This window comes from Anas acuta, unplaced genomic scaffold, assembly GCF_963932015.1.
Source record: "Anas acuta unplaced genomic scaffold, bAnaAcu1.1 SCAFFOLD_50, whole genome shotgun sequence".
Taxonomy (NCBI): domain Eukaryota; kingdom Metazoa; phylum Chordata; class Aves; order Anseriformes; family Anatidae; genus Anas; species Anas acuta.
In genome coordinates this window covers 100,075-124,528 of record NW_027076097.1, presented here as the reverse complement: position 1 = coordinate 124,528, position 24,454 = coordinate 100,075, and the positions used below count along the sequence as shown (strand labels likewise).

Sequence of the window (24,454 nt, the reverse complement as noted above, 5' to 3'; positions counted from 1 at the left end):
TCCCTCCCCTTCCCTCCCCTCTTGTCTTCTTCTCTCCTCTCTTCTTTCTTTCGGGTAACTTCAAATCGCTTCAGTCGTTCTCATAGCTCCTATGCCTGGCTGATTCACGGGAACCCATCAGCAGCAACCAGAAGCGCTCCAGCTGCTGTGTCACTGGTCGAGCAACAGTCTCCAACTGGGAATCGCTGACTTCGTTGTGTGGCTCAGACAGGTGCCTTGCAGTTCCACCGTGGCCTGGACGTTTCCTCTTGCTGTGTCCCCACCTACAGCGCAGTTCTGCTTAGAAGCAGCAGCAGGCTTTGGAAGATGTCCCACTCCTTCCATTTTCAGTGGTTTAGCTTGGCTAGCCGGGTGGTGTCTGTCAATAGAAGACAACACCGAGATTTGGGTTAGAAACAGCTAACTGAGTAGTTCCTTTGCACAAGGGCAAGGAATATTTACCCCTTCCTACTGGAGGCTGCAGTGTCAGAGATAATGACGGGTCCTTCCGAGAGCTTTGAAATATCCCTTGGGGATGCTGAGTCCAGAGGACCAGAGCAAACCTGTCTAAAGTACACCGTGGAATCACTCGGAATGACTTCCTAGCAGAAGCATGTGTCTGATACGGCTTCAGCTGGTTGCAGTGTTCTTCTTCACCTCATACCTAAATTCAGATGAGAGATCTCAATGAAGATGGAAAGGTTGAGAAATAGAGAAATCACTGATGTGCTTTGAGAACTTCTAAGGACTGAGTACTGCATCAATCCAATGTTGTAACATTAAGGATTGGTTAGAAAAGCAAACGTTAAAAACAAGGAAAGGGGAAGAACAAGTAAGCTTTCTTAAAGTATCTATTCTATTTAAGGTATCTTTAAAGAAGTAAATAAGTACTGAAATATATATGCAGAGAGAGAGAGAGAGAGAGAGAGAGAGAGAGACAGAAACCTAAGAGTCTGCTGTGCAGGTTAGCTTCTTGCTCTCTTTTCTAAAAGTCACAGTGAATGCAGCATCTGTGTGCGTTACAAGCATTACCCTCAGTCCAGCACAGGTACACACGAGAGGTCAGCCTGCAGGTTGCGGAGGCAAAGCAACTGCTCTGGCTGGATGTGAAGAGCCAAGACAGAAGTTGCTGTCAGGGAAAAGATACACAGAGGGGATGAAAAAGACGGAGTGTGCTTCCGACCTTCACAACTTCTAAGCAAGCGGAGATGAGGTTGTGGAAGAAGCAAATAAGCTGTTGATCTAGAAGCAGCCTGAAGATTGTCCTTAAGCAGGGCCTTGCATTCTTCATTTTTACAGCATTGCTTGCCTTCAAGTGCACGACGATGATTTTATGAACTTTCTACCACTACAGAAATGCACCGGATTCTTTCACAAAACTTACGGGTGGTACTTGGCAATATTGGTCAGCATTCACTATATCCTTCTTCATCTCAATTCTCTTTTGGCCTGTGAAGCTTTCCAGATCAGAGGAGAAGATCCACGGTAATACGGAGCTTTGGATACTGCAAAGGAAACGAAGAATCCTACTGACAACTCTTTTCAACCTCGCCTGCAAGCATCACAGAAAAGAATACCGAAAGAACACCGCTTTATCATGGGAAGCATAAATTGGAGCATAGGTGTCCTATAGCTGAAGCGAGGTGAAGCAGGTTCCACACAAGGTGAAGGAGCACACCCATAAGCATTTCCGTAAAGCCGTGTTTTCAAACAAAGGGTTAAGATTTAGATTTTCTTACAAGTGAAGAATGAAGAAATTAAAGGAAAAGAAAATTACCAGGACATCCAGTTTTCCTCTAGCTTGCTTTGCTTCTTTCCGAATCTGAGTCTGGAGTGACAGTCAGGGAGCAGCGTTGTGCAGAAATGCCAAAGCCTCCCCAGCTTGTTGTACCTTCATCAGCAAGGGCTTTGATACTGCTGCCTCCTCAGCAACATCAGCCATTTCCGAGGAAAGCTGGTGTCCATCAGGTCAAATAGGAATGGGAAATCCCTCTTGCCACAACTTCACACTCACACCAGAGTTGGCAGGACAGGCCGATGGACAGAGAAGCGTCTGGAAGAGTGTTAGAAAACAGACTTTAGATTTCCGTCAACCCAGGAAGAATTACTTGCTCATCCCTTCAAAGTGAACTCTGAGTAGAAGGAGGGGATCCCAAGCTGCATTCCTGACATCTATGCTGCAAAGTCATCCAATGGGACATGTTACTGGACCAGCCTGTTACGAACAGAAACAGGACTTTGAGGTTATGCTGTTGGATTAGAATTAAGCTCAAAGAGTTAGTCCTTTGACGTGTTTTTGTTTGCAAGTGTTTTCACTGCTTCCCAGACAATGTCTCCAGCAAGCTAGCTGCTTGCTTCATTTGTTCTGTTCTGTTCTGTTCTTTTTGATTCTGTTTTGTTTTGTTTTCTCAGCCAGGATTCTTAGAGAAATGAGATTAAAGTGATCATATTGTATGTCCACCCATCCCTCCCTCCCCTTCGCTTGTCCAGAGCTTTTACCTCGTCCAGCAGCTTGAATGAACTCGGTCCTAGGCGCAGTTGTGTCCAAGCCATTCTGTTCCTAGACGTGTTGTGAGAACAGACAGCTAAGTAGTGGGGAGAGGACGTGCTGCTGTCTGCAGTGTGACCTCAGCGCTTACCAAACAGTAGGGAATACACAGAGAAGGGCCGTAGGAGAACTTCAAACCCCAGATACGTTTTATGTGGAAACCATATTTCCCAAGATAACGCTGGACACAACTGCATAATCAAAAGGGATTCATTTCTTGGTTCATTCAACTCCTAGGTTTTAGTTTTAAAACATGTCTGTCTTGGCTTAAAGCACTCTTCCAATCTCTATTTCCAGTTACTAGGATTTCCTGAAATAGCTCATCCCATTTTTTTCTTTGTACTCTCTCCCAGCCTCTTTGTTTTCCTCTCCCCAAGAAACTTAGCACTGCTCTCTTCATACTTGACAACTAGATATGGAGCTGTATCAGCCAGAAGGAAGTTTCCTTCACACTTTCTGCTTCTTACGGTATCTGGGCTCTTACCTTTACACTTACTCACCCTTCCTACATTAGCACAAAGAAAGTGTTTTGGAGATCTGATGTCTTGTTTTCCAGAAACTGCCCTGAATCACCTTTACGAGAGCTGTCCCACGCTGCGAGCACAAGTCTTGCAGTCTGGCCAGATATTTGCCTTCTAAGTCAATAACCAAATCTGTTACAAAGGTAAGAACATGTAATGAATGGAAAGGAAATCCTTTTATTTTCATCGCAGTTCACTTTTTTTAGTTAAGTTAAGAACATGTAATTAATGGAAAGGAAATCCTTTTATCCTTTTATTTTGATCCAAATTCACTTTTTTTTTTTTTTTTTTTTTTTTTTTCTAGACCAAGAATGAATCGTGGAGAACCACCAAAACTCAGGTGAGAAATGAAATGACAAATGTTAAGGTCAGGCAGCTTGCCCACTGCCATTGCTACCCTGAAAGCAGATGGAGTGCATCTTCATACGCCACAGCCTGAGACGCTAGTCGACAGGCCAGCCCGTGTGAGGAAGTCCATTGCTGTCCTGAATTTTAACATGACAGGGGGACTCTTAAGCCTCTTGTTTATGCTTTAGTACTTGCGGTCTATGGGAGGACCACAGCACACTCTTCTCTGTCTCCCCTTATTTGTTGATCGTCTGTAGGAAGAAGAGAACGTGCAGAGGCCCTCACCCGTACATTGGGTCTGTTCTCACTCTCTGCAGCTCCATCATTGAGCAAAGTACCAACCTTGAGGCTTCTGTAAGGACTTGACACAAACTACAGAATACTACAATGAAGCATTCACAACAAAACCACATTTTTTTCCTCAGCCAAGCATCAAAACACTTACAGAAGGGCATGGTCCCTCTCTGTGCACCTCAAGGGGAGATCCACAAATCCTCACATGGTTTCATCACATCCAGCACCCTTCTCTGTGCCTCCCAGCTAAACGTGCACAGAGGCAGCTGTTGCCAAAGTGCTGTGGTGACACAATTCAGTTCTGTTTCTGAAGTCATCACCGCAGGCGCCTCCCAGTGACGGCACAACACTCTCTGTTGCTAATGCGTCTGTCTCAGAAACAGCTAGGGAAGTACCACTATGCCCAAACTGACTTGAATTAGAGTAGTTCCCAAATTATTCTCTGCTCCCCTACATCTGTGGAAGGTGGGTGATCAATCTTTTCCTTGAGAAAGGACTACAGAGCAAAAGAGCTTGATTCTGAGACGTTGCCCGTCCTTGTAGAGCAGTTCACCTTTGATTTCCATGCAAGAAAAAAGAAGGTGAAATCAACAATTCCCTTCCTCTGAGCTGGGAATAGGAAAGAAGCCCAATTCTCCAGGAAGCCTTCAAAAGGAAACTCTGCATTTCTTTGTTAAACACCTTGTTTAATTTCTTGAAAGAAATCTTTCCCAGGACTTTGCAACTGCGGTGGTTCAAAGCGGGTGGGCAGCCGAGTTCCACCACGGCCGCTCTCTCACTCCCCCTCCTCAAAGGGAAAGGGGGAGAAAATATGATGCAAAGGGCTCCAGGGCTGAGATAAGGACAGGGCGATGGCTCAACAAGTATCGTGACGGGCAAAGCAGACTCAGCAGAGTGACCCTCAGGGTCCCTCCCTGCCCCTGCTCCCCGTGGGGTCCCTCCCACGGGATGCCGTCCTTCCCCAGCTGATCCCACACGGGCTGCCCACAGGCAGCAGCTCCTCAAGCACTGCTCCCACACGGCTCCGTCCCACGGGCTCCATCCATCCATCCCCCAGGAGCAAACTGCTCCAGCACGGGTCCCCCACGGCTGGGCGGCAGCTCCCCCCAGCCCCCCTGCTCCTGCGGGGGCTCCTCTCCACGGGGGGGCTGCAGCTGCGGCCCGGGGCCTGCTCCTGCGGGGGCTCTCCACAGGCCGCAGACTCCTCCAGGCCACAGCCACCTGCTCCACCGGGGGCTCCTCCACCCACAGGGGGGCAGCAGCGTGGAGATCTGCTCCATGGGGGACCCATGGGTGCAGGGGGACAGCCTGCTCCACCGGGGGCCTCTCCCTGCACAGGCCGCAGGGGAACTGCTGCTGTGAGCCTGGAGCACCTCCTGCCTCCTGCTGCACTCACCTTGGGGGCTGCAGGGCTGCTTCTCACTCCTTGCTCTTCCAGCTTCTGTTGTGCAGCAGTATTTCCCCCTTCTTCCATCTGCTCTCCCAGAGGTGCAAACAACATCGCTTATTGGCTCAGCTCTGGCAAGCGCCGGGGCCCTTTTGGAGCTATCTGGAGCTGGCTGTTGTCTGGACTGTTCTCACAGACGCCATCCCTGCAGGCCCCTGCTACCAAACCCTTGCCACGTAAATCCGATCGAAGTGTATGCAGCAATTACAAAGCCGCTGTGCTTTGGGCTGTCATGATCCTCCTGCAAGTGCAGGGGAGGTGCAGGGTTGCTTTGCATTTCCAAAAGGAGGAAGAAAGCCTCCAACCCCACTGGACCTCAGCCACTTGCAGGATCCAAGCAACGCTCCCCACGTTCAGTTATCTCCCTCCCATGCACACAGTGGGAGCAAGGTTGAACAAGCACATTTTTGAAAATGTTTATCTTAATGAAGAATAAAAGAAGTCTACAACACCCAATCCCTCTGTGCACCCAAGGCAAAAATCGTGGACTATTCTGCCTCAACACTATTTTCAGACCCAATTTGTCAAGTCATCTAGCAGAGGATTTCTCTCTTGTTCACTCACTAGCTTAGTAGAGCACCAGTTTACATAGGTGCTGGAGCAGATTCCTCAACCATCTGAAGGGACTTGATCCCAGAAAAGTTCAAAACTGCAGATGACTCATGATTTTGTGGTGAAGCATCTATTAAATGAGAGCTGTTCCGCTTAGGGCACAGTGAGACAATGTGAGAAGAACCCTGTATCTCACTGATTGAGGCTTTATAACTCTACAGAATTGTCAGTCAACAATAAATGGAAAGTGCAGGAGATATGTTCTTTCTTCCTCCTTTCCCTGCCATACATTAGCAGAGAGATTGTGGTGGGATATAGGTTCAGAGCCTCACAGAAGAAGGATTTGAACCCAGGCTCTCCACAGTCTGCACCACTGCCTTCCTGACGGCTTTTGACTATTTTAATTAATTTTATTATTTTATTTTATTTTATTTTATTTTATTTTATTTTATTTTATTTTATTTTATTTTATTTTATTTTATTTTATTTTATTTTATTTTATTTTATTTACTTTATTAGTATTATTCTTCTTATTTTTCTGGATGGTGTCTAAGTCTTGGGGGGGAAGAACCAACTGTGGGAGGAGGGAATGCTACTACTGTCTGTGACAGTGGTGATTTCTGGACAGTGTTAGCAACAGAGCTTCTGCAGAGAAGAGAAAATGCCAGGCAGTCTCTCTTGGTATTCCATGTACTGAGTACTGAGTGCAGTTTTGGGCTCCACAGTATAAGAAAAAGTATAAGAACAAACCAGTGCACTGTGATAAAGAGAGTTTAATAGGGTACAAAAGGAATAAAAACAAACAAAATAGGAAATGAGAATATTGATAATTTATAATGTATCATAGAATCATAGAAGCATAGAATATCCTGAGTTGGAAGGGACCCTTAAGGATCATCAAGTCCTACTCTTGACACCGCACAGGTCTACCCAAAAGTTCAGAGCATGTGACTAAGTGCACAGTCCAATCTCTTCTTAAATTCAGACAGGCTCGGTGCAGTGACCACTTCCCTGGGGAGCCCGTTCCAGTGTGCAACCACCCTCTCTGTGAAGAACCCCCTCCTTATGTCAAGCCTAAATTTCCCCTGCCTCAGCTTAACCCCGTTCCCGTGGGTCCTGTCACTGGTGTTCGTGGAGAAAAGGTCTCCTGCCTCTCGACACCCCCTTACGAGTATAAAATATAGAAATATTGTTTAATTAATAATATTAAACACTTATCATTTTATAATAATGAAACAATGCCATACCGTACAACACAGTCAATCAAGTGGATTTAATTAAATAAATAATAAATCCCAGGAAATTAAATAAAATTTTAAAATGTAAATTTAATACAAATTAAACCCATTTTTCCCATCCCAATGAGTTCCTATCCCCATCATCACTTCCCATCCCACTGATCATTTCCTATCCCAATAACCTCCCAGTTCTGATCCCAAGGCTGAATTCCCAACTCCCACCCAGCCATCCATCCAGCCATGCACCCATTTTCTGCCGTCCGTGCTGGCCATGCCCACATCCATGCCCGGCCTGAGCATGGGCAGCGGGAGCGGGCTGCATGAAATAACTGAACATGAAATTATGAAATAACATGAAATAATAAATAAGGTAACTTAATTGTTGCTGTTGTTAACATTGCTTCATGACAACAGATGCAAACATGGATCTTGAGTTGAGGGCAAAGGTGACCTTGGATCTGAAGCACACAGGCGTTCGCTAATGTCCCCCCATCCGGAGTGAATCCACAACGACTCAGAAGGAAAAATAAAGTCCAAAGCAGTGCACTGGGATAAAGAGAGTTTAATAGGGTAGAAAAGGAATAAAAACAAACAAAATTAGAAATGAGAATATTGATAATTTATAATGTATAAAATATGTAAATATTGTTTAATTAATAATAGTAAATACTTACCATTTTCTAATAATGAAACAATGCCATACTGTACAACACAGTCAATAAAGTGGATTTAATGAAATAAATAATACAACCAGTACATTAAATAAAATTTAAAAATTTAAATTTAATAAAAATAAAACTCAGTAAATTAAATAAAATTAAAAAATTTAATTTAATACAAATAAAACTCAGAAATTTAAATAAAATTTAAAAATTTAAATTTAATACAAATAAAACCCAGTAAATTAAATAAAATTTAAAAATGTAAATTTAATACAAATAAAACCCATTTTTCCCGTGCCAATGAGTTCCTATCCCCATCATCACTTCCCATCCCACTGATCATTTCCTATCCCAACAACGTCCCAGTTCTGATCCCCTCGGTGTCCCAGTGCAAGAAGAGCTGCAGGCAGAGGCCTTGCTGAGTGAGCACCTAAGGAGAGGAATGTAATCCAGAAGGCAGCAAAGAAGAGCAATGACCCGAAAGACAAGCTAAGTCTTGTCTCTCAGCCCTTTGGTGTCCCAAGCAGCAGTTGCCATGGGCAAGCTTTCCCAGCCCAGCTGCTGCCAGCATCCCCCCAGCTTGCCATTGCCACCTTCCTGGGTGAGGCGCGCGCGCATTTGCCATTGGCATTTGCCGTTGCCCATCCCTGAGAGTGGCAAGCAGTGCGTAGGTCCAGCACGAGAGAGGGGAGAGGGCAAGCGAGAGGGGCAAGGGCTGAGGAGCGTGGCTGAAGCTGGAGCAGGTGCCTGCAGAGGTCTCTGTGCCTGCCTGCGTGCTGAGCGGGCCTGGGTGCTGCGGGGGCCGTCGAGGAGAAGCCCGAGGTCGGTCACGGGTAGCCGTAAGAGTAGGCTCTGGCGTGGTCCTTCTGCCGCTGCTCGAAGAATTGCCCGGGGCCGATCTTCATGTGGTGGGCCGCCCGCTGCCGTTCCTCTTGGGCCAGCTTCTTGAGGCGCTCCCGCTCGGGACGCTGCTGCGGCGTGATGGGCACCGACGACTCCTGCTCCTCCAGCGGTGTGGGCGCTGCGTCGCCGCCCACCCAGGGCCCCACGCAGGGCACGTAGTCCCCGCGGGGCTGCGCCGGACGCTGCAGCGTGCGCGGCTGCGTGGGCAGAGCCGTGGGCAGTCCCCTCCAGAGCGGGGGGCTCTGGAGGGGACTGCGAGGGGGACTGGGCAGGGCTCTCCTGAGGGCTGGGAGAAGTTGAGGCCTCTTGAGGGGAGCCAAGGGAGGCTGGGGCAGGGTTCTCTTGTGGGCAGGGATGAATTCCTGCTGGGGGGGCCTTTTGGGGAGAGGCTTGGGCATGGGTCTCCTGCGGGCAGGGAGGCAGTCAGGGTCGGGGCGCCTCTTGAGGGGAGCCAAGGGAGGCTGGGGCAGGGTTCTCCTGCGGGCAGGGATGAATTCCTGCAGGGGGGGCCTTTTGGGCAGGGCTCTCCTGAGCTGGGGCCGGGCTGCAGGCTTGAGGGGGGAGCTGAGTGGCGGCACAGCAGCTGCAGGGGTCTGCAGCGCCCGCCCAGCCTGCACCTTGTCGGGGTGCAGCCCAGGGCTTGAGGGGACCTCACCCAGCGCTCTGGTGGCTGCCAGTCCCTGTGTGCTGGGCTCCTCGATGTCCTCGCAGAGGTCGGGCAGCTGCGAGAGGAAGCGCTTGAGGACAGGACTGCTGGGGACAGCGGCGAAGGCGTCCTGGGGCTCCACGGCATCGAGGCAGCTGAGCAGCTCCTCCAAGCCGGAGCTGTCCAGGTCGGCCGGGAGCTGGTCCTGCAGGTGCTGCAGCTGCTGGCTGTCCCCTGCCAGCTGGGGAAAGGCCTCGGCGAAGGCATCGGGGCCCAGCTCCAGCAGCTCCAGGGGCTCCTCAGGCACCTCTGCAAGTGTTGCCGCTGAGGAAAAAGCAAGCCAATGCAATCCCCCAAGCATCCCCCGCTGCCAGCTTTGCCATGGCTCCTGGGTGTGGGGCACCCAGCGGCCGGCTGGGCCAGCCCCAAACTCACCGTCGGGCGTCGCCGTCTGGGTGCTGGCGGTCGCTGGAGCCTGGGCAGGCTCGGGGGGAGTGGGGCCGGGCAGCGGGGGCCCCTGGTCCTCGCTGAGCCCCACGGCATGCAAGCAGGGCTCCGGCAGCTGCCCCCGGCTGCTGCTGAGGGTGCAGGGCGCGGGGAGCGCCTGCCCCCGCAGCGGAGGCCCCGGCACGAGGAGTGGTGGGGGACCGGGGTAGGCAGGGGCCTGCAGTAGGCAGGTGCCTGCGGGGTGCAGGAGCTCCCCATGGAGCATGGCCCTGGGCCCCAAGCAGAGGGGAGCACCATCCTGGGGCACCAGCGTCCCCGTCCACATCAGCAGGGGCTGGGAGACACTGGGGGCACCCAGAGGAGCGCTGTGGGGGAGCTGCCCCACAGCAGGGAGCTGCCCCACGGCGGCGGCGGGGAGCTGCCCAAGCTGCAGGTGGTGCCCCTGGGCTGGGAGGTGCCCCCCAGGTGGCAGCTGCACCCTGGCGGGGAGCTGCAGCACCTGCCCCTGGACCCCCGGCACCACGTGCCAGACGGTGGCCTGGGGCAGTGCGGAGGGGAGGGTGGGTACCTGCGGGGGCTGCAAGGGCAGCGCCATCGCTCCGGGGAGGGAGGGAAGCAGCCAGGCAGCCACCGTTGGCGGCACGGCTGGGACGACGAAGGGGGAGTTTTGCGTCTGCGGAAGCCGCGGAAGCCGTCTGGGGAAACCCTCTGTGGGAAAAAGGGCGCTGGGCTGAGCTCTGGGGCGCTGGGCTCGCCAGCAGGGCCGCAGCCCCGGGAGGAGCGGGAGCCGGCTGCTGGACCTGCCATGGTGGCTGGAGAGTGGGGCGGTTGCTTGGGGAACGCGGGCAACGGGGGTTCCGTCCCAACGGCTGACCAGCCCCTCGCCGACATCTTGGGGAGGACTGCAGGCTTTGGAGCCAAGCAGGCTGCCCAGCGCAAGACTTGGCCATCCCCAGCAGGCTTGCCCTCCCACGCAGCACTTGCCATGCCCAGGACGCTTCCACACCACCACTTGCCCGGCCCAAGGCTTGCCCAGCCCAGGACCAGCTTCTCGGCCTCAGCGGCAGTGCCCATCCTTGCCATTTCACCGCATGGCACATTCCCAGCAACCCAGACGAAATCTGCCCCATCAACACGAAGCGTTTCTTCAGCCAAAGAGACCTCGTCCCAAAGAATTCCCCTCTCTTGGAGGACTTCTCCAAGCACTTCCTTCCCCAGGGAATGGTACCCACCCCATTCAAGACTTCCCATCCCAAGGCTTTTGCTTCCCAGGGATTTCCTTCCTAGGGAACATTGCCCATTTCCTAGCCCAATGGCTTCCCACCCCAAAGAAGTCTTCCCATGCTGTAGCCCCGAAATGCCCCCAGAGGGCACCTGGCAGCTACTGGGAAGGAAATGAGCTCTGTCATGGTGAGCTAGCCACTCAAGGCCCTGCTCTTTGGCCCAGGTGTCTGTGAGGCGGTGTTGGCAAGGAGTCCTGTTGTGAACATAAGAACATAACGTAACAGAAGAACATAAAATCACATCAGAGAGAAAAAAATGTAGAATAACAGAACGCGACATAAGAACATCAAACAAAGACAACTCTCATGATGTGGTCTGATAGGATGGAGGAGAAAGCAGAAATCCAGCAATGCTGTCTTTCCTACTCCTCAAAACCAATTCCGTTGACAACTGGGAATGCTTCCAGCTGGAAAAAAATGCCAGAATGAAGTGGAGGACTCCTTGCCATCACTGTGTTTCTGGAGCACACCTCTACCTTTCTGTCCAACAGGGGGTTCTTCTTGGGAGATAATTGCCCAACATGAAAAAACACAACCAAAGCCAGAGGACCCATCTCCGCAACAAGACGATAAATAGAAAAGACATCTCTAGATGCAGACCCCAGAGCTCCAATTCACTATGTCCCACTAGTGGAAGTTATTTTTTAGGCTTTGTTTTTAAGGCCACTGGCTGCCTCCTCCCTTATGCTGCCCATTCTCCCTGTTGTCCTGTCTTCTTTCTCCTGCATTGCTTCCTTTCCTTGGTGGACCTTGCTGAGCTCTTTGATGTTTTGTTGTATATATATGTATGAAGACATAAACCTGTTAGAGAGTGTCGAAAGAAGGGCAACAAACAAGAGGGTCTCTTTTAACAGGGGGATTGAGGTTTGTGGCAAGGTTTTGGTAGCAATTTAGGGGCTGCACTGTGCTGGACACAGCAACAGACGCACCATAAGCCAAAGTCAGACAATAAGCCAAGGTGTGTTCACGTGTGGTTTACTGTGGTTTACGTGTGGTTTACGTATAGAAGAAAGTTTTCGCCTATTGGTGAGTATACTGCAGATTTGCTGCATTGTTCTAAATGAAATAGCAAGATAAGTGATGGCATCGTAGGCTGGGAAAATATTTCTAGAGTATTAGCGCATTTTGAGCATCATTTTAACTGTTTATGCAAACATGAAGATTATTAAAATCAGTGTTTATTTATGTCTGTATGTAAACAGGTGATCATGTTGTATAGCATGCAGTAAATGGTTTGTGAATGCTGCTTGAAGAATGAAAAGAGTAAGTCAGCTCCACAAGGAATAAATGAATTTTGTTTATTTGTGCAATGCAGAGATTAGAATTAGACCAACAGCATGGAACCAAAGTCTTGCTCTGTGCCTTTTATCTGTAGGACAGTTCATGGAGGCTTCAGCAGCCCTATCTGTTTTCTAGCACTCTGAAATGTCCTCTGTGGTGCTGCACCCAGTTGAAAGCCTGCACTGATTGTGATGAACTTTCCTAACAGGAGGCACGGGTCCTTCGTCGGACGCTGGCTGGGGATGTATGCTGCGATGCGGGCAGATGATGCTGGCCCAAGCACTGATCTGCAGACACTTAGGGAGAGGTGAGTGCTGGTCCTGAGGGAACTTCGGTATTGTCTGCAGACGCTTCTTCGTAAGTACTCCATTAAAAGCACAAACCCTGAATTTATTAGTGAGACTTTCTTTGATGCCCTGGTAACAGTTCCTAATGAATCAATTCATATTCAGCTGGGTGAAATCATCCCAGCCTGAAGCAGAGAAATAGGCATAGAAGGAGAACAAATGGGGAATCCTGTCGCCATTATTTTATAAACCTTTTAGTGTAACACCCAAGTTGAGGCCAAGGGAAAACCTGCCACCGTGGGACAGTGCTCTTACCCTTCTCTTCACTACTCGCTTGTCAGCAGCACGAGGTCCAAACCCCCCTGGTGCAAGCTCTTAAGCATGCATGTCACATCCCAGGATGCTGCCAGTGGAGTGTTTGGACTTTCTGTATGGATCTTATGTTGTTATTTAATGGGTGCTTAGAAATCCAACAAGGTCTAAACACAGCCTGTACTTTTAAATAATCTTGGAAGCTCATAGATACTGGAATGGCTATCAACACGCAGCATGATCCGTCAGAATATGTTTGCAGTTGATGTTTTTGTTTTGTTTTATTTTCCCTGTTTTTACAATCTAGCCTATGATGATAAAGGGCAGCTTGATGATAAATAACAAGCTTGGAATTCTAGGAGCTCTACACAAAATGTAAATATTCGAGATGAATTGAAATGTCTTTTAACATCTCATTATAAAGCTTTCTGCTGTCTAGACATTTGATCAGTGTAATGAAAACGTCACCATTTTTTATTCTATATCAATTTTTCCTTTCAGATTGGCAATGGGAAAAACACAAAAAACAACCAGAAGAATATCACAGAATCCTACGATGCTTTCTCGACAGGAAGGCTTGCTGTTATTCAATCCACCAGATGGGTAAGAACAAACATAAACTTTCAGGTTTTTTCCACTGAAATTTCTACTGTGTTGAATCACTAATTTGCAGTATGTTAATTCATAATTTTAAAAAGTGGATGTGAAGACAATGTGTATGCTTATACAAAAATAAAAAGGTATGCAGATGGGCGTACCTAGTAGTAGTAGTACTAGTGGACTAGTAGTACAGAAACATTCCCTGAGACCTAAATAAAGCCATGTACTAGAATCTAGCTCTTGATAAACTCTGTAAGCCTTGGGTACCAGAGTCAGTAATGTTAGAATAGACAGTCTTGTAGCTTATTGCTGTAATTTGTAATAAGGGGCACTAACATTTGTTAACTTGTAATTCTCATTATAGTTTAGAAGCCTTTTGTTTATTAAAGAAACTGGCACTCCCTAAGTTTTGAAAAGAGCATAGATTGAGAAAATAATTGTTATTGCTAAATACAGATTGCAGTTACTCTAGAATGTTTGACAGTCACGGTATTTACTGTATATTGTTCCCACATTCTTTATGGTCTCATTTTTCTTTGATTTTGTGTACGTGTGTCTTTTTTTCACTATGAAAACAGCACAGGTGGGTGTTGGAGAGGGGAAGTCAATTGGAGAATGGTTTGGACCAAATACAGTTGCTCAAGTACTAAAGTAAGTGAGATCATACCAGTCTCATTCAGAACGTACTCCCCTGGGGCAGCCAAGACAAGGCCCAGGCAGAGTTTTGAAGGCTGCATCTCCCCCTGTCCCACAGTCAGGAATGTACTTGCCATCTCTTTACAAGTGCAGCATGGAATGTCATGCCACAGCTCGGTGTGCAGGTACTGAGTTGGGAATGGGTGACCTCTAAATTTTAATAAAGGAAGAGCCTGAGGAGAAGAAACTGCAGGAAGGTCTCCTGCTATGCCGTCTGCATGCCCTCACCAGTCACACCACAGATGTATATTCCTTTCTGCACAGTGGCACAGCTCTGGCAGGTCGAGAGTGCCACCGTGTAGGTCGGAGTGGTGGCGTGAAACATCAGAGAGAAGCCATCTCGGCTGAGGAGGGAACTGAGCTGCAATTCCTCCCTTTCTGAGCAGCAGTTCTGCCAGCAAGGCTACTGGATAAAGATGGGCAGCTCCTCATAGTCTGGGAGCCACACTAAAAGGAACTGAGGCTGCTCAGTTCTCCAGGGGTACGTGGAGGTGTCTTACCTCAGGCAGGGGCTAGGCTACAGGTCCTGCGAGCTCAGCAGCAAGTCTTTGACACCCTGGAACAGGCACATGATCTGAAGAGGGAGGGGAGCTGAAGCATGCCCTGGACTCCAGATCTTTCATGGCCAAGTTTTTCATGGTGAAACGCTCACCCCCATTTCTTTCTGGCTTATTTGAAACAGCTAATTCTGCCAGTGCAGCTTAAGAGTGTAGCTCCCTTCCCCAAAGGTTTGGATTTTGCAGAAGTGGACATAAAACTGTGTGCTGCTGTCTCCCACTGAAGTTTTGGTGCCCCAAACCCTTAGCTGATTTAGCTTTTAATGCCCCATTTCTGCTGTGCACGCAGGCTCAGGCAGAAGTAATTCCACTGAATTCAGTGGAATTTCTTAAGCAAAAAGTAATCTGCAAAACTGGCATAGGAATTTTTTTCTTTTCCAGATGAGAAAAGACACAATTGGGCAAGAACCCATTGCAGAGACTGTCGAGTGCAATAAAAAGTAATAAACTTGATGTAGTTGGACTGTTACTGTCACTGCACTTAGCAGTAAGACAAAACAGTTTGCACATGGTGCAGCGCATATGTTTTTCCTGGTACCACTCAGTACCTATTTTTCTAAAGATATTAAACATTTAATGTTTAAAGTTTTCTTTTTCTTACATGGAGACTTTAAAAAATGCAGAAAGGATGTTTTTTCTTAAGAAAAAAAAAAATAAATAAATGGTTCTGAGTGTAAAGCTACCCTTTTGATCCAACTAGTTTATATTAATTAGTACCTTAATGTTTTCTAGGAAGCTTGCTTTATTTGATGAATGGAATTCATTAGCAGTTTATGTATCTATGGGCAATACGGTGGTCATTGAAGACATCAGGAAGTGACACCTCATCAGTTTTCTGGTAACAGTTTCTGATTTGACTCCATTTGCCAGCATGTATCTAAACATGAACAAATACTTGGGGGGCCATGGCTTTGTCTTGCAAGGGTAAGAAGAGGGAAGAAGGACATACAAACTCAGTTGTGTTTTTTTGATCCCTGATGCCAACTTCATGCACACATCACTGGATGTGAAGAGCTCCTTGAAGAATTTCTACTGTCATCATTTCTGCCATTTCATTTCTCTGTCGTTTTATAGGCAAAGCTTGACAGTATTAATAACATTAATAGTACATGTCACTGCAGTCTTAAATTGTCATCCCCCAATCATTTATCTAACGTCTCACTTGGACGTGCCAGCACATACTGTCTGCTAGAATTACTTCTACTAAATAGCTGTAATTGCCATGCCCGGCTCGTTTTGTCTTGGGTGCCCTATAAAGATCCCTGGCAAACTAGCTTAATTCACTACTGAGAGGAAGATCTGCTTTGTGTTCCTCTGTGCGTTGACTGATTTCCAGTTTTATTCCCGCAGAAAAAATGTGCTGGTCCCCTCCTCAGAGCAGCAGCGCGTCCCACAGCAGTGCACATTTGCACAGAAGTGCTCTTGGCCGAAGCAAGAACGCAGGAGGACTCTGCACAGGCTGGCAACCCCTCTTGCTTATTATACCTCTACGACTAGGGATAAATCACATAAATCCCGTATATATTGATGCATTTAAAGTAAGGTTTTCTTTCAATTCATTGAACGATACTGTCAAATAAGTTTGGGTATCTGTGATGTCAGTAAAGAAATGAATTACAATTTCCTTTACTCCTTTTGAACTCCTAGGAATGCTTTAAGATGCCACAGTCTTTGGGAGCATTAGGAGGGAAACCAAATAATGCCTATTATTTCATAGGATTTTTAGGTAAGGAAAAAAGAAACTTATTCCAAATGTGCAGATGATCCAAAGAGAACATTTTTTGAAGGGGAAATAGTAAGGAGTCTAAGCGTGAACCTCTAGAAGTAAAGAAAGATGAGAATAGAATAAAATAAATGAAGAAGCATATCTAAAAGAGTTTAGAAACAGTATGAGATGATCCTTAACAGGAGCAGAAAGTTAACAGCAAAGCTAGGTGTAAAAATAAGTGATGACATCAACAAGAGCAACGTACTAAGAATAGCTGATAGCATTTGACAAATGTATTGGTCAAATGTCACTTTTATTTTCTTGTATTTCAAAAATGTTTCTGATAGCAGTATCTTTTTCACCTTTTGCATACCTTCTGTTATTAAGTATTGCTCTAATTAATTTAAAATGCATTCCTTCAGATTTCACCCCACTTTGGGCCAAAATTTTGCAACCCTATTTTGTCCTTTTGTAAAACCTAACCTGTTTTAGTTAGGCTTTTTTGTTCCAATTTCTGAATGAATGCCTAATGGGATTACAGATTGCATCTGTGAACATCCTGTACCTTTTAATCTGTCAAATGTTAGTGTTTACAACACTTGAGATTTTTTTTAAAAAAAAAAAAAAAGTACTGGATCTCACATGGAAAAATAAAAGTATGTGACAAAGATAGAACATAACCAACCAAAAAATTACAGTAATAGGTCACAATAGGAAGTTATACTAAATACCCTGTGGGAAACATTGTGTCTAAACCTTCCGATTCTCTTAAAGAATCCCTAGCTGGAAAGTCTAGATTATACTGACTGCGATGGCAATCTAATTTCTATTTTACAGTTTGGACCAAGTGCTTATTAATGTCACTTGCTTATTTTTAACATACGGCTTTTACCCATCCAGGCAATGAGCTGATCTATCTGGACCCTCACACCACTCAAAGCTTTGTAGATTCAGAAGAAAATGGCACGGTTGACGATGAGAGTTTCCACTGCCTGGAAGCCCCACATAGAATGAAGATCATGAATTTGGACCCTTCAGTAGCTTTAGTAAGTGTCAGGAAATCTTGAATGCATATACTTTATCTCAAAGTAATGTCTCTCTACATTGGTAAGGGCAGCAATGCATCTCCTTGAACAGAACCAAGATCACAAAGCTGTCTTCTGTGATCAACACATAGTAGTTTGTACATAACTACATGGAGAATCTTAGGGCAAGTGGGGAGCTGTCTGTACTGTAGGGAGCTCGCTTTGTTTTCTTTACTGAGCAGCTTTTACTTCTTTCAAGAGGCATTATAATGGTCAGAGCAAAGAACTGAAACAGGTTTACGTGTTTTATTCTATCACTACTTTATGTTTGGTCACCTCTAGACAAGTTACTTAAACTTACTTTCTATCATAAGTTAAAAATGTTTAAGTGGAATTATTGTATTTCACCCCAAATTACAAATACAAATGTATTATTTGTAATTCACCCAAAATGTCATGGGGGTACTGTGGTATTTGAAAAAATTGGATCTGATCCCATGCCAGTATCCTGTGATTGGGTGATTGGCAGTTGTCACCAGTGGGATGTGTTTCTAAAGCTTTAAACAATCTGTAAAGATACCGGTATCTGTCATTCATTCACATACCTGTTTTTTAATACTGCTGCTTTTTAGAAAGTTTTTTTGTTTTGTTTTGTTTTGTTTTGTTTTAATACTTAACTACGTAACTGTGCAAAATGTGGCATGATGCAACGAGACAGACAAAATCATAATGAAGAGCAAATATTTTCAGTATAGATACCAGAATGGAAAAGTTCCTTAGGTGGTCCATCATCTACAAGTTTTCAGCTTCTGCTGATACCTGGACTGTAGGAACTGGGTGGCGCTCCATGGAGGAGCACACAGGAGCTGCTGCTATTTTTTGCTTGACTATTTCGGTAGGGGTTTGCAGGGCCTTGTTCTCCCCGTGGGTTCTCTCCCTAGAGCTGCCACATATTTGGAGTCTTATATCTACTGATCGTACAGGGCATTACTGTATCAGAGGTCAAACCGCCTTACCTGCTGGTACCACATACCTACCATCTGCAAAGGTAAAACTCTGTGTGTTTGTTTTTTCCCCTAAGGGCTTCTTTTGCAAAGAAGAACGTGATTTTGATAACTGGTGTAGTCTTGTACAAAAGGTAAGAGTGGGAACTTAGCATCTCGATTTGTTCTTTATAAAGTCTGGTTTTTATTGTCTGTTTTTTGTAAAATTTTCCTTTGCATTTTCCTTTGTATACAAATTGTATGAGCCATGGAGAAGAATGCATTAAAGCATCAGGGTAAGGCAATACTACTGAATTGCTAATTGGAAATTGTTCAGCACTTTACCAGCCACAAACCCTGCCAGTTGGAAAATGGGTGTAAACATACACACTTGAAGGTGTTACTGGGTGACACTTGCTTTTAACTTCTAATTCTCACTAAATGACTAAGGTTTAACTGCCATATTGTAGTGATGTGTCAATGATTTGCTTCCTGATCCTTTTTTATTGTTTGACATAATAGATTGCGTGTTCTAATTATGACTGTTAGTCCCTGCTATCTTAAAGATCTGATTCTGTAAGTGCTGCAGGCCTCTAGCTCCTGCTGATCTAGGGAGAACAGAAGGTGCTGGCTGCCACAGGAAACAGACTTGAGGATGTTTCTGCATGCAGCTGTTAAGCTAAGCACCAGACGTCTGAATGTAAAGTACCATCAACCTCTAAAGGCATTTATTTAAAAAAAAAAAAAATGATCTAAGGAAAACAGTTTGTAAATAACTGAAATACAGGACAGAAGGTAACTTCTCTTTGAAGAGGAATAGCGTTTGGCTTCAGGAACACCTTTTTTCCTGACCAAAACCTGTCCTTCAAAATCTGATGCGTTTTTTTTTTTTTTTTTCCCCTTTGGAGGAGCTGATAGATCTGTCTTTTGTGCTATTGATCAACAGAAAACTTGAGGAGAGTTCTATGCAAGCAACTTTCTTTTAAAAAGCAGGAAATATTGTACATTCCTAGTGTGCTTGCTACATGTAAACAAAATTACAGGTTTGCAGATATCAAAGCTGATATCAAAAGATGATAAGACTGATAATTTGTAGTACAGTTCAAGAGATCTGTCTTCCAGATGTGTTTGAACTAGGGATGTATTACAGAGACCATGGTGCTTGGATTTCACAGTATGTCTGTATAAAGACTTTTTTTTCCTGATGGACATGCGTAATTAAAAAACACTTTCAATTAAGCAGACACGTTTTGTGTTTGAAGCGTCTCCCGAGCCAGCTTTTAAAATGAAAGCATTCTGTCCTCAGGAGATTCTAAAGCAGCAGAGTCTACGGATGTTGGAGCTGGTCCAGAAGCACCCGCCACACTGGCCTCCTTTCATACCTCCAACAAAACCAGAAGTGACAACCACAGGAGCAGGTAAGGCACCGATTAAAAGCCTAATTGTGCAATGTTATGTTCCTCGTTAGCAAATAAAAGAATAATCAGAGGTAGAATAACTATCCTTTGTGAGTGTCAAGCAATATATAGCAGGCATGTATCCAAACAAGCCATACAATTGCTAGCACAGATTTATTTTTTCACTCTTACAAAGTACTTTTCTGGAATGCGTCTTTCAAAGTTTTTTTTTTTTTAAGTGAACAAAATCAGGCATGTCTTTAGAAGCATTTTTTTCTTTATCTTTTTTTACAGAACTCATTGAATCTACTGACAAGCTATTTGAATTGGAAGAAGAATTTGAAATCCTGAGTGTGTGAAGGAAACTGTGGTGACTCTTCTGAGTGTTGAATATATTGGTAATATTATTGCATTGACTTAAACAGCCATGTTAGCCCCGAAGTGCCTGAAATTATGGATAACAGAGCACAGAAATCTAGTAGCATCCAAAACTCCAAGGGCAGTTTAACACACAAGCTTCCCCGGATGGAAAGGCAGTAAGAGCTCTTGTGATAAGATGCTTAAAGGGAATCTCTTTTTAACGTACCTTATCTGGAGACAAACGGGCCTTTGAGATTAAGGCAAAAATACATGTATCACTGGGCACCATGTTTGGAGAAAGGGATAACCCAAATGGATATTTCTTGCTCTCATATAATAATGCAATAGTTTAGTTCTTCAAGCAAAACAGTCTTCAGTTAAGGAGGATGTTTACTTCTGTTCCCTCCTGTGGGCTGCGTCATAGGAAAAATACATTGTCTTGTTTAAAAGATCGACTGGATCAGGAGAAAATTGTTTCCTTGTTAAATATTTTAACATGTATTTGAGCAACCAGACCTTATTACAAAAATGTTTCTGTAAAAGGAACTATGTCTAATGTATACATTTTGCAATAGCCTTCCTGTTTCTGGGAGACCTCAAGAGGAACAGGAGACTCAAATAGTTGATACAGATCACAACCACTGTTATAGTTATGGTATATTTCACCTTGACCTTAAAATTCAAATGATTAAAACTTAGGTTATTTCTTTCCGAGTTAAAACGAGTCAAAGGTGGTTTAACTGTACCTTATTTATTTTAGAATAGATTTACACAAGTTTCTCTGTTACAGCACTTTATCTGTGCATCTAATAAATTTCTTAAGCTTTTCTTAGGTTGTATGCTGCTATGTTTGGTTAATTTGTGTGAACTAAATATAAACCAGGTTATCTTAAAACTTAATATAGAAGCGTACACAGATTACTGAATTGTTGCTTTTTGACTTCTTGCCTTTTGAAATCTGTTTTGGTAGAAGTGCCTTAACCCTACAGGTTTATCAGAACAGCCTGGGCAGTTTTATTTCTAAGGCAGAGAATCTCTCTCTAGCAGCCATAAGAAAAACAGTTCAGAATAAAGAAAGGCAAAGATTTTTAATCCATGCTGAAGTTCCTTTTCACTACCAGACAGTCCCCCTTGTGGTCATTTTGTCATGCTAGTGTAATGAACATGAACTGCAGACTTTCATCTTCACCAATAAATGACAACATAGAGAAATACTGAATAGTGTCTCCTCTCACTTGCACCTCTCCATCAGGGCCACTGTTTTTTCAAACAAAAGAGTTAACGAGATCCTATTGCATCTTGTTTAATGTTTATTAACTACAGTTTGGAAACCACAAACGTAGAAAAAAAATATCATTTCCTTATTTTATTAAAACATATATAAAACATATAAAAAACATATATAATATATATATATAACACATATTGTGTTGTAAAGCACACAATTCCCTACCAATGACAACAAAAAAATCATCTAATTGAGCATGCAGTTTTCATTAACCTGTTTTTTTGTTTCTTTTTTTTTTTTACAAATACCCAACAACACATACACATGTGTTGTGTTGTGTTTTTTTCCATCATTTCTCACTGAAGCAATACCCATCCCGTATCAGATCTGTGTCATTACTCTAATTTTTGTTCCTAATGTACTTGAAAAACTTCTTAACTCTATTGATTGCAACAGTGGATTTTTTTCCCTCCGATCTTAACTCCATTTATCAATTACTTATTCTCTTAAAATCCTGCTTTTAAGAGATGGTTAGGTATTCACCATCTCTCACTCTTATTTATAGATTTTCTTTTCTTTTTCAGTAGTTCAGCCCTAGTCAACTCGGAGGTGGGCAGCAGCAGCTTCTATGGAGCTCCTATGCTGAAAAAAAAAAAAAAAAAAGTTGAGCCTTGAGGGAAAAGGAAGGTGGGAGAGCCAGATGGGGCAAGAGGAAGGGAGGTGGTTTGACCAGGACACCTTGAGGGTCTGGGAAGAGAAGAAATGGATGGGTGCTTAAGAAATGAGCAGCATCACAGCCTACATACGGAAGAATTGTGACGAGCAGTTTAGAAATGTGAGCAATTGGTGGTCTTGTGTTGATCGGCAGCTGTGCTCCATGGTTATAGCTGTAATTTCAGCAGTTTACTGTGTAAGCCGCATGTTGCCACTTCCTTGATCAAGGCAATGCTGTTCAGTTGCAGGGAAGAGGGGCAAGACTCAGGGAAGAAACAGAACGGAGAAAACTGTACACTGTGGATATGCACACGTGGCCATAAAATCAGTGCTGGACAGAAACAGATAAAGAGAGACAGACAGACAGACAGACAGAACGAAAGGAGGGAAGGAAGGAAGGAAGGAAGGAAGGAAGGAAGGAAGGAAGGAAGGAAGGAAGGAAGGAAGGAAGGAAGGAAGGGAGGGAGGGAGGGAGGGAGGGAGGGAGGGAGGGAGGGAGGGAGGGAGGGAGGGAGGGAGGGAGGGAGGGAGGGAGGGAGGGAGGGAGGGAGGAAGGGCGGGAGGGAGGGAGGGAGGGAGGGCGGGAGGGAGGGAGGGCGGGAGGGAGGAAGGTAAAGGGAGAAAGAAGGAATACCCCACACTCATAAAACTGAGAAAGATCCAGGTCTAAAAGAATGTAAAAGAAAGACAACTGTCATGTTGTGGTCTGATAGTTTCTGGGAGAAAGCAGAAACCCAGCAATTCTGTCTTTCCTACTCCTCCAAACCAATTCCGTTGACAACTCTGAATGCTTCCAGCTAGAAAAAAAAGGAAGAATGAAGTGGAGGGCTCCTTGCCATCACTGTATTTCTGGAATGGATTTCTGGATAGTCCCCGCAGCCAGCTGTAGGGCCTGTGCCAGGCTTGGAGTGGCTGCAGGGAACATGCCAGGGGCTCGAGGTGCTGCAGGGAACATGCCAGCGGCTGGAGGGGCTGCAGGGCGAGTGACACGGGTTTGAGGGGCCTCAGGTCCCACCGCAGTGGTTGAAGTCGATGCAGGGAACATCAGAGTTGTTGGAGGGGCTGCAGGTAAAATGCCAGGGGTTGCGGGGGCTGCAGGGTGCTGAGTCACAGCTTTGCATCAGGCCAAGACGCATTTTCCTAGAACCATCCATTTCCTCCTGAAGGGGCTGAATAGCATGGAACGGTCTTCAAAATGCACAGAGCAGACCCCAGCAAACGTAGGGATGCTGCTAGCTAGTAGGGAACTATTTTGTTGCTGTTCTTAACATTGCTTCACAACAGATGCAAACATGTATCTTGAGTTGAGGGCAAAGGTGACCTTGGATCTGAAGCACACAGGCATTCGCTAATGTCCCCCCATCCGGAGTGAATCCACAACGACTCGGAAGGAAAACTAAAGTCCAAAGCAGTGCACTGGGATAAAGAGAGTTTAATAGGGTAGAAAAGGAATAAAATCAATATAATAAATATTAATATTTATAATTTATAATATAATAACGTATAAAATTGTTTAATTAATAAGATTAAATAATAATCATCATAATTTTATAGTAATAAAACAACGCCATACTGTACAACACAGTCAATAAAGTGGATTTAATGCAATAAAAATAAAACCCATTTATCCCATTCCAATGAGTTCCTATCCCCATCATCACTTCCCATCCAACTGATCATTTCCTATCCCAACAACGTCCCAGTTCTGATCCCAAGGCTGAATTCCCAACTCCCACCCACCCATCCAGCCAGCCATGCACACATTTTCTGCATTTTCAGGTCACAAGGCTCTGATGAAGGCCACCTCAGCCTTTTCCCCGAAAAAAAAGCTGCTCTTTATTGTGAAAAACTTCACTTTTGCACAACACTGCAGACCCAGCCAAGATGGTCCTGCAAGACAAGGTGAAACAAACATACAAAGCCCATATGGATGTAAATTGGTTCATCTAAACAAATTCCTACCACGAAATCCTGATCCTCAATCTCAGCACCGATGAAAAAAGAGGATACAGTTCCCTCCTCCAAGGTCCCTCTCTGCCCCTGCTCCCTGTGGGCTCCTCTCCATGGCTGCAGCTGTGGCCCGGGGCCTGCTCCTGCGGGGGCTCTCCACAGGCCGCAGCCTCCTCCAGGCCACAGCCACCTGCTCCACCGGGGGCTCCTCCACCCACAGGGGCGCTGCAGCGTGGAGATCTGCTCCATGGGGGACCCATGGGTGCAGGGGGACAGCCTGCTCCACCGGGGGCCTCTCCCTGCACAGCCCGCAGGGGAACTGCTGCTGCCTCCTGCCCTCCTGCTGCACTCACCTGGGGGGCTGCAGGGCTGCTTCTCCTCTCTTTCTCCCTGTGAAACAGCTTTTTGATGTTATTTTTGTTCTCCTTTCTTCAATATGCTCTCCCAGAGGAACAAGCGACATCGTTTCTTGGCTTGGCTCTGGCCAG

At 45.6% G+C, this 24,454-nt stretch overlaps 1 long non-coding RNA gene and 1 pseudogene across 1 annotated transcript; one reads left to right on the top strand and one right to left on the bottom strand.

Moving 5' to 3' along the window:
- Positions 1–1,401: 1,401 nt before the first annotated feature.
- On the bottom strand, positions 1,402–24,454 carry LOC137848956 (uncharacterized). The gene is made up of 4 exons (XR_011091604.1): positions 24,320–24,454; positions 3,101–3,180; positions 1,757–2,032; positions 1,402–1,484 (listed from the first exon to the last, which is right to left on the bottom strand). It is a non-coding gene; the product is annotated as an uncharacterized lncRNA (long non-coding RNA).
- LOC137848955 (cysteine protease ATG4A-like) lies at positions 11,969–21,293 on the top strand (annotated as a pseudogene).